The sequence below is a fragment of the Mesocricetus auratus genome, unplaced genomic scaffold (assembly GCF_017639785.1).
Source record: "Mesocricetus auratus isolate SY011 unplaced genomic scaffold, BCM_Maur_2.0 Super-Scaffold_100053, whole genome shotgun sequence".
Classification (NCBI taxonomy): domain Eukaryota; kingdom Metazoa; phylum Chordata; class Mammalia; order Rodentia; family Cricetidae; genus Mesocricetus; species Mesocricetus auratus.
The window spans coordinates 4,588,841-4,603,942 of NW_024429230.1; the positions used below are offsets into that span (position 1 = coordinate 4,588,841).

At 40.9% G+C, this 15,102-nt stretch overlaps 1 long non-coding RNA gene across 1 annotated transcript; it reads right to left on the bottom strand.

Moving 5' to 3' along the window:
* Positions 1–2,294: 2,294 nt before the first annotated feature.
* LOC121136175 lies at positions 2,295–9,951 on the bottom strand. Its single transcript, XR_005873293.1, has 3 exons — positions 9,578–9,951; positions 7,123–7,228; positions 2,295–2,459 (listed from the first exon to the last, which is right to left on the bottom strand). It is a non-coding gene; the product is annotated as an uncharacterized LOC121136175 (long non-coding RNA).
* Between the last annotated feature and the right edge of the window lie 5,151 nt (positions 9,952–15,102).

The following is a 15,102-nucleotide window of genomic DNA, read 5'->3' on the forward strand; positions in this document are numbered from 1 at the left end:
ATTTCTGGTTTATCTTGTTTTTATAGGGGCCAATGGAGTATATTTCAGGGCATAGTATGCTAGGTCGTGACGATTATGTTGAGTGATATGATTGTCTCCTGAGTCTGTGACTGTTGGATATCTACAGTAGCTGACCTCCCTCTGGGGCTGTCCAGGAGGGATGGGAAAAGAAGAGCATGAGTCAACTCACCTGCTATGTACTTGCTTCATAATCCTCGTATGGATTAGACCTTGCCAAGCATTTAACATGAAATCCACACTGCTACCCTCTGAGGCTGCCTCTCCCTTTAACTTCCTTTTGCTGTGAGGCTTTGAATTTTGAAAAAAAGTCTCTCTCCTAGCAGTTGCTGCCCAGCTATTGGCTGTTTTCTGGGGATCACACCCAGGTGAGAGCAGCAAGGTGGTGTCTGACAGTGTCTTTTGTGTTTCTTCCTTGGTTCCTTCTCTAGTCTAAGCTCAGACTCAGCAAAGGAACTGCAATCCAGTCTGTGCTTACAACGAGAATATGAAGCAGTTGGCAAAAAGCAACTGTGCTCGTGATCTTGGGTGAGCTCTTTTTGGACTAAAAGGAATGGCTACCTGTGCTTGAGAATGCTGGACAGAGACTTCCAAATTGGAAGGCCAGCTGTTCTTTATTCAAGATGTCCAAGAAAATTTTGTGGGGTTATTTTGTGTTGACAGTTACTCAGCTTTTATGTGGACTTTGTGTTGTGGGTAGTAAAGGTGTTGGGTAAGGTTACTGGTCACTCACATTCATGTTAAAAAGGGAAAAACTAAGCAGGTACCACTGTATGCATGACCCTGGCATGTCTTGAGTAAGAGGAAAGGATAGTTTTGTCCAGAAACACAAATGGCAAGCAAGCTGGGTCCATGAGTGTGGTTAGCAAGAAGAGTAAGGGATAGGTCTGCTTGAGATAGAACCATGGTAACTGCATGAGGGTGATAATCATCTTCTTCTAGAATATGAATGAGGCTTGTGTTCACTCCCACAGCCACATGGAGCCATACTGAGACTACCCAGCCCTCTCCATGGACTCCTATGAAGGGCAAGAAATAAATGTATTTTGCAGCCACATGAGCATCGCTACAAATAAGTATATCTACTGGTACTGGCAGGTTCCCAATTAGGGACCACAGTTTATTGTTCAAGGGTATAAGGTCCATGTGGCAAATGAGTCGGCATCTCTGTTTATCTCTGCTGAGAGGAAGTTCAGCACTGTGAGTCTGCCCTGGGTTTCTGTGAGAGACACTGGTCTATACTACTGCATTGTGGCTGACACACAGTGAGACAGCTGGATCTGCACCTGTGCTGTATTCTGTGGTGGGGCGGTAGTCATAGTCTAGAGGAACCTACATATACAGTGCTCTCCCGAGTTCCACCATATTTTCATTTTTAAAAGGTGTAAGGTAACATATTACCTGATTCTTTTACATCATTGATTTTTTAAAGTAGGCATTTCAGTTAGATGGTGTAAAATTTAACAAGGGGGCAGGGGCTGGACACATTGCTCAGTGATTAACAGCACTTTTTGCTTTTGCAGAGGACTTGTTTTTTTAATTTAGCCCCCACATGGTGGCTCACAACCATTTGTAACTCGTTTCAGGGCATCCAATATTCTTTTTCTGACCTCTGCAGGCACCTTGTATGTACATACATAATACAGCAAAGCACTCAGACATATAAAATAAAGTAGTAAGAGATGGTGTAGACTGTGATACTGTTATCCTACAAGGGTCCTGACCATGTGGCTGTTCTCAGTAAGGTCATGTGGTGCTCGAGTTCTTCTTTTTAGCAAACGGGGATACTTTAGTTTTGAAGTATAGATATGAACACATGTGCACACACATTCTACACATGCTCTGCATATTGAGTATATATAATATATGTTTCAGTTTTTGAAAAGTGTAGCCTGCCAGGTGGTTATTTATCACACAAATTTTTGAACATGTTACGGCTATGTTCAGTGTGGTTTCCCAAATCCAGATGTCTCTTCCTTTCCCTTCCTCTTTTATGTTGTTTGTTCCATGACACTTCTGTAATTGCTACATAACGGAGAGCAAGGATGATGGTGGAACAGGGGATAGAGAGGGTTTTGTTTCTGATTGACATGCATAGTGTGTGTGTGTGTGTGTGTGTGTGTGTGTGTCTCACTGTGCCAAACTGGCCTTGTAATTGCCATTTTCCTGTGCCAACTTTCTGAGGGCTTGGGTGAAAAGTGTTTGCTGACACATTTAACACCATAGATTATTTTGTAATATCAAATCAGATTCTGGACTATTATTGTTTTGGCATCTTGTTAGGGGTATTGCAGCTTTATCAAGACTGTGGGGGTAAGGTCACTGGTGTTGATATCAAGCAAAAGCAGTATGTGATGGTGTCTTCTGCTCAGCCTGATGGGACTAGACAGTGGATGGGAAGTACTTCTGTCTCATCCCTCAGAATTTGATTGTGAAATATTCTGAAAAGAAAAAAAGAAAGTTAGAGATAAAAACTCATCTTGTGTTAACATTTTCTTTCTCTTTTTCTTTTTTCTTCTTCATTGTGTGTGTGAGAGAGAATCAGAGAGGGGGGAGAGGGAGAGGGAAGAAGAGGGACAGGAAAGAGGGAGAGGGATGGAGGGTGATGTTCTCTGTGTAGCTCTGGCTGTCCTAGAATTCACTCTGTAGACCAAGCTGGCCTTAAGCTCTCAGATATATGCCTGCCAATGTTTCCTAAGTGTTGGGATTAAAGGGGTGCACCACCAATGCCTTGCTTTGTTAACATTTCCCTAAACAGGAATGAGAAGTTTACAAAAGATTGAAGAGAGTCTGGGCACTGGATGTCCAAGATACAGCCAAGCATCACAAACTTAGGTTTAGGTTTAGGTTTTTGAGTCTTTGGTGTGTGTATGTGTGTTGATGTATTTTATAACGTTCTTTATAAAAATACAGAATAGGGTCTGGAGATATGGCTCAGGGCTTAAGGATATTTGTTTCTGCAACACCCGGGAGATCAGGCTCTGCACCTAGTAGGGCAGCACAATCACTCCAATCCTGATGGTTGATGTGTGGGTGACCCAGCCCTGAAGTTGTGAGTGTGGAAGGGCTGTTTCTATTAATCAATCTGTCATGTGGTGGCCTGGATGGTGTACATGAGACAGGTGGGAGAGCTGGACCTGAGGTAATAAGAGTGGGAGAGCTACTTCTTCCCCTCATCAGCTGCAGCTCTCATGAGAGTGGCCCCTACACCTCACCTGAACAACACAGTAGAGATGACCCTGAAGGTATATGTGTGGGAGAACCAACCCTGAGGACATGAAAGCAGGAGAACTGGCCCCTCCCCTTGCTCATTTCTGCAAGAGGTGAATTAGCCAGGGCATTTCAGGAGAGCTCACCTTGGTGGTGAGGACAAGGGAATACTGGTGGGCTGACCAATCCTGCAACTACCCAGACCCAGAAACAGGGTGTATGGTTTGGCCCACCCCAATATCCATCCCATGTGTGATATGCTGGAGCACATGAAGGGACTAGTCCTGCAGAACCATATCTGCAGGATCTCCATGACACAGGGCAAAAGCAGGATAACCCAGAGGAGTTCCAGTGAGGGCCCAGCATAGAGAGCAGAGTTCTCAAACCAGACTAGCATAGAAAGCAGAGTTCTCAAACCAGACCAATGACTTCCTGCTATGAACACTTGTATGTAAAAATAAATGGACAAAAGGGTTTACTGTGTGACTCAGCATATCATGCTACAGCTTCCATGACAAGTCCCTCTCCCTTTTCCTTTTTTCTCTTAATGGGGGAGAGGATACAAGGGCAGAGGGTGGCTACACAGGGATGGAAAATAAATGGGATTGAGATGCATGATGTGAAAGGCAAAATGAATGAGTAAAAAGGACCTACATGGTGACTCAACCACCTGTAACTCCAATTCCAGGAATCTGACATGCTTTTCTAGTATCAGAGGGCTCTCTATAATCACACACTCACACACAAACACACACACATGCATACACACACACACATATATACATATATACACACATATATGCAAACGTATATACACAGAAATACACACACATATATGCATACATACATACATAGACACACATATACATACAGAATATATACAAAAAAGGAAAACACTCATTCACATAAAATGAACATAAATAAAAATACATGACTGATTTTTTTTTACAAATTATAGTAATAATTAAAAGACATTAAAAGACAAATCCCTTGACTCAGTAAAACAATGTCTCATCAAAAAGACCAAAAGGTCAGATGAGTATTAATCAGGCAATTCAAAGAATACAAAATCAGGTTACAAAATTAATATCAAACAGGTAAGAATTTAGGGCAAACATTAATTGGGCAAAGATATTAAAGCAGATAGAGTACAATTTTCAAAACGAATTAGTTTCATGAAATTGTATTTTCTAAGTAGAATTATATTAAAATATACAGAAGTTATATATTCATATCTTGTATTTGCAATGATAAGTTTACCAAAGCTTTGTAAATGCCACTATGCTCTGAAGTTACCCATTTTCAGCCATGATTGACATTAGTGTTGAAGGCAAACTTTTGGGCTGTTGCATCTTCTTCGAGCTGTTTGCAGACAACTTCCAGAAATAGAAAAGTTTTGTTCTCTAACCACTGAAGAAAGGGGAGTTGGTTACAAGGATTCCTCCTTTCATATAATTATTCCAGGATTAATGTGACAGGGTGGCAACTTTACATAGTATAGTAGGTTGGTATTTAATTTTCTATATAACAGCAAGTCCATCCATGATGAAAATTTCAACCAGAGTATACCAGCATTTTGTTCATGTCAAATGTTGAAACAAACACAAATGTTGGCCAGTTTGTGACTGATATTTCTAACTGGTCTCCCCAGCATGGGGTTGGCACTCTCACGTGGCAGCTCATATTCCGAAGGGCACAGAAGTAGAATTGCTTCCTTAAGGTGGCATGTCTCTCTCTCTGCATTCTATCATTCAATTGGGTGCTTGTATCGAAGAATGCAGGCCCTTGTTGGAGGGGTGCTCTAAATAGAAAGTAGGAGCCATTGGGCGTCACTACTAGAAGACTATTGCAATAGTTATTTTAGGAGGAACTAGAGAGCCATGATGAATAAGATGGATATAGAAAGCAAAATGAAACAGAGTGTGGTATGTATACTTATGATCCCAGCACTTGGGAGGCGGTGGCAAGACAATCATGAATTAGAGGACAGCTTTGGTAACATAAACTCTATCGCAAAAATAAACAAAAAACAAAAGCAAAATTCACACAAATCTCAAAACCAGTAGATAACCATGGTTTATAATCTGGCATTCATAATTTAAAACAATCAGGTGAGAATATTAATTATGTATATGGAATGATGAACTGATATTTAAAGACTATTTTGTGTCTTTTCATTGCCAGGGGATTGAACCTGGGTCTTTTGCATATACGGGCCAAGACTTTGTTTAATTCTTGAGTGTCAGTCTTTTAAGGACTGGATCATTCCTTCTGGGAGTGTTAATTTTTAAAACTGAAGTTTTAAAATTGAAAGTAGATAATGGGGTAGGTATCTGTAAGCATTGCAACCCAGAGAGAAAGGTATGCTGGCAGCCCAGAGTCAAAAAATACCACAAAGTCATGGCAAGCACAGAAGCTTACAGCTCTGGGGAAAGATTTTCTCAGTGCAGGTGTAACAATTCTGCTCTTCCCAGCTCTGCTGGGAAAACCCTCCCTGGGAAGAGCAGAATTGTGTTACACCACTAATACCCCCATACACACACTGAGGGAACATTTCCTCAGCAAAAGTAATGCATTCTGATTTGCTTTGCTCTGTTTCAGTTCAGTGAATGTTTTTACAGCTAGGTTCTGCTCCTGCAAACATGTCAAGAGGTTTACTGGGGAGGAAAATTCCAGGATGGCAACTACCTCTAGGGTGAGAAGAGGCAGCAAATCGAATAGGGTACAGTGTTTATAGGACTTCTTGGGTAGGGGCTATGGAGCATGCATTGTTGGTTTTTTGTGGCCTGATACTGGGGCAAGAACAGGGATTGGTGGGATTTTGTGCTCAGGGATCTCAGAGATTGGTGGTGTTTAATGCTGAGGGATTGGTGTAATTCTTCAGCCTGACTTGGGGCAAGCTCAGGGATTGCTGTGATTTCAAGCCCTGGTCCTGGTGTCAAGTCAGGGGCAGGGTGTTTTTTCCTTGGCCCTTTTTGCCCCACAGTATTGAAAACACAAAATGGATAATAAAATGTTTAGCCGGTAAGCACATATTATGGGGTAATATAATGACTGTATGTCTTTTCTTGTTCTGCTTTCCCTTTTTTGTGGAATTTCTGACTGCTTTCTTTCCTTCCACTTACCTTAATAAGGTAGATGCTTCCATTTCTGACTTGGGACCTCTCAGTAAGAGCATAGCATGGTATTGCTTCAATGTTGCCTGGTTGTTCATTTGCATTTCTTGCAGTGAGTTAAATTTTCATACTGTGATTTCCCTGATCACTGGTTTGTCTGTATGTTCTTTACCACCATTGAAAATACCTTTGTCTCTAGAAAGAACTTGCACGTGACCTGCCCTGCAACTACTCAGGCCCAGAACCAGAGCTATGAGTTGGCCTACTTCAACATCCATCCCATCTGTGATCTGCTGGAACAGGTGAAGGGACTGGTCCTGAAGACTCAAATCTTCAGGATTTCCACAATACAGGGCAACAGCAGAATATCCAAGAGGAGTTCCAGTGAGGGCCCAGTATTGATAGTGTAGCAGAAATGAGAGGCCTTGAGCCAAGCCAACGACTCTTTGCAATGAACTAAAGATGTATGGGTCACAAATAGAAGGGTATATTTGTGACCCACTGTGTCACACTACAGCTTCCATGGCAAGAAGTTTTACTCTTTTTGTCTCTCTCCACAGAGTATTGTTTAGCTAATCATGTTTAGGGACAAACTACCTGCTTTGACATGAAAAAAAACCAGACACTCCTGGAAGAAACATGTATTTGTTTATAGTCTGTTAGTCCGTAGTCTAATATTTTACATCATCTTGTGATAAGTAAGGTACATAACCATAATTTCAGTGTATTCATTACTTCTCTATTGCTGTGATAACATTTCATAGCCAAGGTAACTTACAGAAGGAAGAATGTATTTGGGTGTTACAGTTCAGAGTCAGAGTCCATGATGGCAGAGTGGAGGCACCAGGCAGTAGGCAATTGAAACAGTAGCTGAATATTCACATCTTGAATCACAAATAGGAAGTAGAGGTCAGACTGGGCATGTTGCATGGTTTTTTGTGACAGGATAAGACACTGCAGAAATTCCTCCACCTTTCATTCTTGTCAAAGCCATCCAAGCTTTAACTAGAATGTGAGAATCCTGTTGAAAATTACCCAGCTCTACTCTAGGACCCAAGGTCAAGATGCCCCAGCTGATTTATCTTAGCTTCTGTAAACATCCACCTCCAGGTAACTGTTTATCCAAACTTCTGTTAAAATGCTTGCTTCAATAGAATCCCCACCACCATGTACACTGCTGAGCAAGATGCTAGGATGTGGTTTCTGCTTTTAAACTCCTGTGATCTATACACTTATGCTATATGTAGGACCCAAATCCCTGAGTATAGTCCCAGCTGCCTGGAATAAAGACTTTCAATTGGCGATAAACTATGTCCGAGTGGTCATCTTTGGTGGGCTTCCCATCACATTTTGAAGTCTCAAAGCCTGCTCCCAAGGACATCCTTCGTAGATAGCCACCAACTAGGGATCAAACATTCAAATTCGTGAGACTATTGGGAGACATTTTGTTCAAGCCACCACACTCAGATAATCTGTTCTTTAAGAGGAACACTTTCAAAATCAAGTCAGATTTCTCATCACTTTTTAAAGGCTAACTTCTTTGTTGGAGGGAACTATTGTTATTAATATATGGAAGAGATCTGCTTACTGGCTTTCTCCTCATGGTTTAATCAACTCAGTTTCTCATACAACCCAACACCACTTGTGGAGGGATGGCACCACCCATGATGAGCTGGACCCTCCCTCATCAAGAAATCCCATGATGAGCTGGACCCTCCCTCATCAAGAAATCCCATGGTGAGCTGGACCCTCCCACATCAAGAAATCCCATGGTGAGCTGGACCCTCCCACATCAAGAAATGCCCCAAAGATTTGCTGACATGCCAATCTGACAGAGGCATTTTCTCAGTTGAAGCTTCCTCCTCTCAAATGACCCTGGCTTGTGTCAAGTTGACAAAAAACTAACCAGAACAGTGATTTAGCCACATTTATTGAAGGGTCATCCACAACACTGCCTATTTCCTGGGACTGGGAAAATACCAGAAATTGAAGGAGCAAAGCCTGAAATATCATATGCATTACACATTTTGTGACTTAGTCCAATCTTTGTGCTTATATTCTTCCCATTGTAAAGTGTAGTTTTCCTTTGTGAGAGCTGAGTCAAGATGATCTACCCAGGTAGTTGCTGCTATTACCAATTTTAAAAGTAGAAGGAGGAGGAAGAACTTTGTTTGTTTGCTTAACAGACGAAATAATGCCAGTTCCCTGGTTTCAAACAGGCTAATCTTGCTGTTCAATACACATTATTTAAAAGAACTTACTTATACATTACTCCCAGGTTACTTAGAAGAACTTGGCAGTGTGCAGAGAACATGCAATTGCAATTCTGTATTCTCTCCTTTTCCCTATATTTCTGCTACATGATGCCAATTTTGATAGTGGACACACTTGGAACCTACTTCATTGACTAGTTACTTAGTATGTCAGAATTTCCTGGAGATGCAGGATCAAAGATCAGAGCAGCTGGTGTAGCAAGAAGGAACTGTCCACCAGGTGGCAGAGCATCTCTGATGCTGTAAATTTGCAAAGGACATTTTGGTTGACTTCTGAAAGAGAAGTTGCAGCAGCAGGCTTCTGTGCAGACAGCTGAAAAACCTGCAGTGCTCTGGAGGACAGGGGAGGTGACCTGATCACAGAAGCATATTGCTTGACTTAAGACCACGGTCCCCAGGGAAAGCTATGAGTACACTGACTGAACCTTTAGTCCTGTGCTTGTGGCTGCAGCTGAACTGTGAGTGAGACCTTTTGGGAAACAAGGCATTTTTGGTAATGCATATTACCAGTGTGAGGATGAGAGTGGTTCTTCCAAATTGTCTGAAATCACTGTGTGAGGAAAAACAAAGTCTGGCGAATGGTGATCTCATAGTCTTCCTGCTATTGCCTTTTGCACAGGTGTGAGCAGAGGTGAGAAGGTGGAGCAGGAGACTTCTCTTCTGAGTGTTCAGGAGGGAGGAAGTGCTTTTATTAACTGCACCTACACAACCACTGCTCCTTCTTTATTCTCCTGGTACAAACAAGAGCCTGGGCAGGTCTCCAGTTGCTCATGAATGTTCTTTCAAATGTGGACAGAAAAGAAGAACAAGGACTGATTGTCCTATGGAAAAGGACAAACATCTCTCCCAGAGCCTTGCAGCTGCCCATCCTGGGGACTCAGCCACATTCTGTGCAGTGCTTCCCAGGCATCCACTTCCTGCATAAAACTGATACTAGAACTGGAGAAAAGCTGCACTCACCTCCTCAAGAGCATCAGATGCACTCTCCATCTGTGATGTCGATCAACTTGATCAGAGCAGAATCACAGTGAAGAGAATCTCAATACGACTCATCTGGATTAGGCTGGCCTGTGAGCCTCTGTGGAAGACTTAGTTAATTACTGTAGGGAGACACATCCTGACGATGGACAGTGCTTTTTACAGAGGCATCCTGCCCACTGAGTGAAGCGGAGAGAGTGAGTAGAGCATGGCATGGAAGCATTCTGTGCTCTTTCTTCCTGATGGAGGATGTGATGTGACGAGTTCACTCAAGCTTCTGTTGCTGTGACTTCCATGCTAGGATGGACTGTAACCTGGCAGTGTTAGGTCAAATGAATCCTCTTCCTATTAAGGGATCATGGTCAGGCTGTGTTACCATAGAAACTGGAAGGGTAAGTAGAATGCTCATGACTGCTTTGTTACATTTGGAGCACAGAGTAAAGAGACAGAAGGCAGGAAAGAGACCAGAGTCTGACCCTTACAGATGAAACCATTTCAAGCAGTGAAAGAGAGGCACTCCCTCATGGGTAGTGGGGGTCTGCAAGTAAGGAGAGGAACACTTGGAGTTTATAGTGGGGACTGGGATGCAGAGTCTTATACAGTTGCAAGTGGCTGCAAACAAGTCTGTAGCCTCGAACTGATCTCATGGAATCCAATGTCAGAAAGGGAAAGGTGATGGGCAAAGGAGTTAAGACTGGGCTGGTCTGACCCACAGAAAGAGTTGACCTGAACAAGGGGGAGCTCTTGGTACCCAGATTATAGCTGCATGGAAAGCATGGGATTGACCCAGACCCCCTGAATGTGGGTGTCAGTGAGGAGGCCTAGGTAATCTATGGGGCCTTGGGTAGTATTTATCCCTGGCATACAAACAGACTTTGAGTGCCCATCACACAATGAGGGATGCTCTCTTAGTCTGAACTCTTGAAGGAGGACCTAGACCCTACCCTGGATGAAATGACAGTTACTAGAGATCCACCATGGAGTTCCTCACCTCACTGGGGATCAGAGTGGAGATTGGGTGGGGGACTAGGGGATCTGGTGGGGAGTGATGGGGAGGAGGAGAGGGGGAGGGAGCTGGTATATACATGTGAAACAAACTTAAATAAAAAAAGGAAGAGGAAAAAAAAGTCAGAAGCCTCACATTGCTCATGTTGTCTGCTAATTTGAGACAGACTGTCCTGGGAAGCAGGCTCCTTTCTGGAGCTCACTGAGAATGGCTGGAGCAAGAAGAGCTGTGACCTCATAGGAATTCTGTTTGTACAACTGAGGCACAGAATCATGTGTGATCAATGCAGTACTATTTCTCCTTCTGTAAGTGTAACCAATGTTCCATAAATACACAAATGAGAAAGTGGAAAACCTCAAAGCTTTAGTCAGGTATATTTACTATTTGACAAATTATGACACCCTTTAAGTATATTCATGTAAATAAATATATCTCTACTCCAAAGAAAAATTTCAAATAAAATTTAAAACGTTTATACCTGGATCCAGCCTGTATCAGTCCTAAGCTACAGGGCCCATCTATTCTGGACTGATGTCTTTGGGGCTGTGTTTGGAACCAGCTGAACAGCCCCTGGGTCTGACTCTGAGTGGGTGAGTGTGGATCAGGGAAGTCCTAGCTACCCAGCAGCATAAAGGACAAGACAGAAACATCATGTCATCTCAGGAGGGCTCTCAGTTCACAATGAAGACCACGGATTATTCAAGCATCCTCTTAAATAGCTTTCCAAACATGGAGGTACTGGCAGAAGACATCCATTATCACATATATAGGGCTGACTAGAAAACACTTCCTAGAGATGATCCTAGAAAGCACTAAAAAGCACATGCACAAGTCCTCGGATACTCCATAATGGCAACAGTCTTCATGCACATCCCACTATTCCCCAGACACATCCCACTAGCCCTCATGATGGGTGTGAGGCCTAGGTCTATTGTTACACAAACTAGAAGCCATTTTCCACTGTGACCAGGCCAACCAGAGGTATCCAGCTGACACCTAAAAGACAATAGGAGATTCGAGCTCCTGGAATTGAGCTGAGGCTTATATCTGAAATATCATATTTGGGCCCCAACACATTTGCCAATAAACTTGTTATTGTCCTTGTTTTTCAACTCAATGTTATTCCTTTTCATTTTCTGAAAACAAAGTTGATGAACTTTGTTTCCTGAATTTCACTTTGAATTTCTAATACATAAGTGTATGTTATACAGTTAGCTCTGGGTATATATATGTATGTATATATGCGTATATGTATATATATAAGTATATGTATATGTATATAGTCAATGATAAATCATTGTATGATGATTGTTAGGTTTGCTTTTTTACTAAAAATATTTGGAGACATGGGATGTCATAAAAATCTGTTTCAGTGATTTTAACTGAGGTACATTATCTCAATTTAAGAATACGCAATATGTCACTTTTGATGGACATTTGGGTAGTGCAATGCCAGCAGAAGCAATCGTAGTCACAATCAAAAGTCAGGTTCACAAAGGTCAGTCGGTCACCACCAGTCATGTTTACAAGGTGGTGCTTCATCCCTGTGCACAGTTCAGCCTTCTTTATCAGCCTTTGTCACCTCTCCTACCAAGTCAAGTCACATATCAGGGGAAGGGGAATTCCATAGGTATTCAATATCTTTAGTTTCTTTATTTCTCTAGGAATGCAAGTTATATGGGCTTGTCTTAGTTAATTGAATGTTTCTGTGGAGAGACACTATGGCCTAGTCAGCCTACAGAAGAAAAAGTTATTTGGGGCTTACAGTTTCAGTGAGTTAGAGTCCATGTCCATAATGATGGAGAGCATGATGCTGAGGCATGGTACTTGAACAATAGCTGAGACCATTCATCTTGAGACACAACCACAAAGCAGAGTAAGTAACAAGACCATGCCTCCTAACTCTTCCTAGGTTTATCATCTGGGAACCAAGTATTCAAACATAGGAACCTATATATTCTTTTCAAACTACCAGAGGGTCTTTTTTACAATTATTAATATTTTTGAGGTGATGGAGACTGACCCCTTCAAAGCCTCATGAATAGTAGTTTATGTGCTCTACCACTGAGTAACACAATATTCAAATATTTCCAATAATACACATGTAATCTGAAATTGTCATTTTTTTTCTTCACAAAACTTTTACCAAATTGAGTGTATTACGATAAATGCTTCAAACAAATGTCTATTTCAAGCAGTGACATTCCTTTAAACAAACAGCATTCATTTATTAATTTTATTTTTGATTTAATTTATATTCCAACCACAGATATTCCTCCCACCCCCCCTCCCAGTCTCCTTGCCTCCTTCATTTACTAACTTAAGAAGTATATATTAGTTATCTTTTAGGTTTATGGCACCTATCTAAGTGTAGTGTAACACAATAGGAGTTTGTCTCTTTTCACCAAAGTCATCAGGTAGTGACTAAACATGTGTTGAATTCCTTGCTTGTATGATTTCTTCAGTAGAATATCACATGGCCCAATCTAGCTACAAGAAACTTCGAAATGGCATGGAATGGAGTTCCTAGGTAAGACAATTATAAGTGCAAATAAGCCTATCACAGTTTTTTCAGAGTTACAGAAGCACCATCAAAAAACTACCAGGTGTGTTAGGTAAAATAAAAAAGCTCAGAATGGCATTCCATCACTGACTTTGAGAATGTAGGTCAACAATTTTCTGAGGTTAGCAAATTGCCTAAAATGGGGGTGGAGGAAGGTTGCATCTCCCTGACACATATGTATTTCCTGTTTAATTCTCAGCTCAAACTCATCTTTTCACTATGACTTTAACCTTTTCTAATTTAAGAAATGAAGATTCACACAGACCACTGGCTCAGAAAGTGAACACTTCTCCAGGACTAGTGATTGTACTCTTGTATATGTTTCATAAGTGGGATGACACTGGAGCTTCTGTCTTGTTCTATGATAATGACATAAATTTTAAGGACAATTTTTCCTATGAGACAAAATACAGGTCATCACCAAGGTTACCCACACTGAATTGTTGTTATTAATTTCTCTTTTTAGGAGAAACCAGTGGAGATTTGGTGACACCGACAGAAGGTCAAGGGACTTCTGTTACTATGAACTATTCCTATGAAACGCAACAGTACCCAGCCCTGTTCTGGTAAATAAAGTATCCCAGAGAAGGTCCATAGCACCTCTTCAGAGTCTCAAAGGCCAATGACAAGGGATGAGAAGGGAAGCAGTAGAAGTTTTGAAGCTACATATGATGGAGGATACAATTCCTTCCACACACCACACTGTTTTGAGGACTTATTATTGCATGTGTTGTTCAGTATAGACATCTCTACAACATATCAGTTTTTTCCTATCTATCTAGAGTTAGGAAACACAGATGTCAGGGAAATGTGTGTGGTGGCCGGTGTTGATGATCATACAGCTATGTGAACAACATACCAAAAATTGAAATATACACTTGAAATAATTTTGCATATAAAGAAGATTTCAGAAAACCTCTTCAAAATATAAAGTTTTAGAACAATGGAAAGGCATATTGTATGAAAATAGCATTTAGAAAAACAACAAAAGAAAACCCAATAATTCAACTTTTTAATTTGATCCAAAGTAATCTCTTCTCAGAGCTTCTGATCCTATTGTTTCATTGGAGCTCTAGTATTTGCCTGGTCCTAGAGACTTCAAGTCCTGCATTGGGTTTCCTGAATTTCTGCTTGATAGAGGACATTTTCTTTTTCAGAAAGCAGGCCAATCAATTCCTTTAAAAACAATCAACCTTAAGTATAAAAGCAGGTTAACAACAAAACAACCTCTCCAATGCAATAATTTCCTAGTTCACTCATGATGAACCCAAAAGTTTCATTAACTTAAGTACTGTGTGTCACGGCAAGCTCTAAAATGAGTCTTTAGTGTATATCATCATATTTGTGTTTTCTTCCTTGAAAATCTCCCTCTTGAATATACTTATAAGTAATTCCCAATTATTGTTCAAATCTACTTTCCTAAGCACTATATATACATGTATATATATATTCATCTCTGTATGTCATTCAACCAAGGTTTTTTCTGCATTTGCAATGAACATGTATGTTGTCTATCTATTTATCTATATATCTATCTATCTTTCATCTCCCTATCTGTCATCTATCTCCATATCTATCATCTGTCTATCTATCATCTATCTATCTATCTATCTATCTATCTATCTATCTATCTACCTATCTATCTTTTCTTCCTGGGACAAGGTTTGCTGCACACACAAACCTTAAACTCAGATTCAGAAGACATTTAGACCGTCAGGCCTTCCACATGCTTGGATTTTTGTCATGTTCCATTGTACTGGGCTTTATATTTACATAGTTTTAAGTAAACATGTTTATCCATACACACAAATTTTTAATGTAAAGTAAAAGATTTCCACTTGGAAAGAGAGATTTGCCTCTAATCATTGTCTTTCTATTAGTTGTCATTAATTTTTTGTGTTTGCTGAACTAGTAAACACATAGCAATACCCAATATTG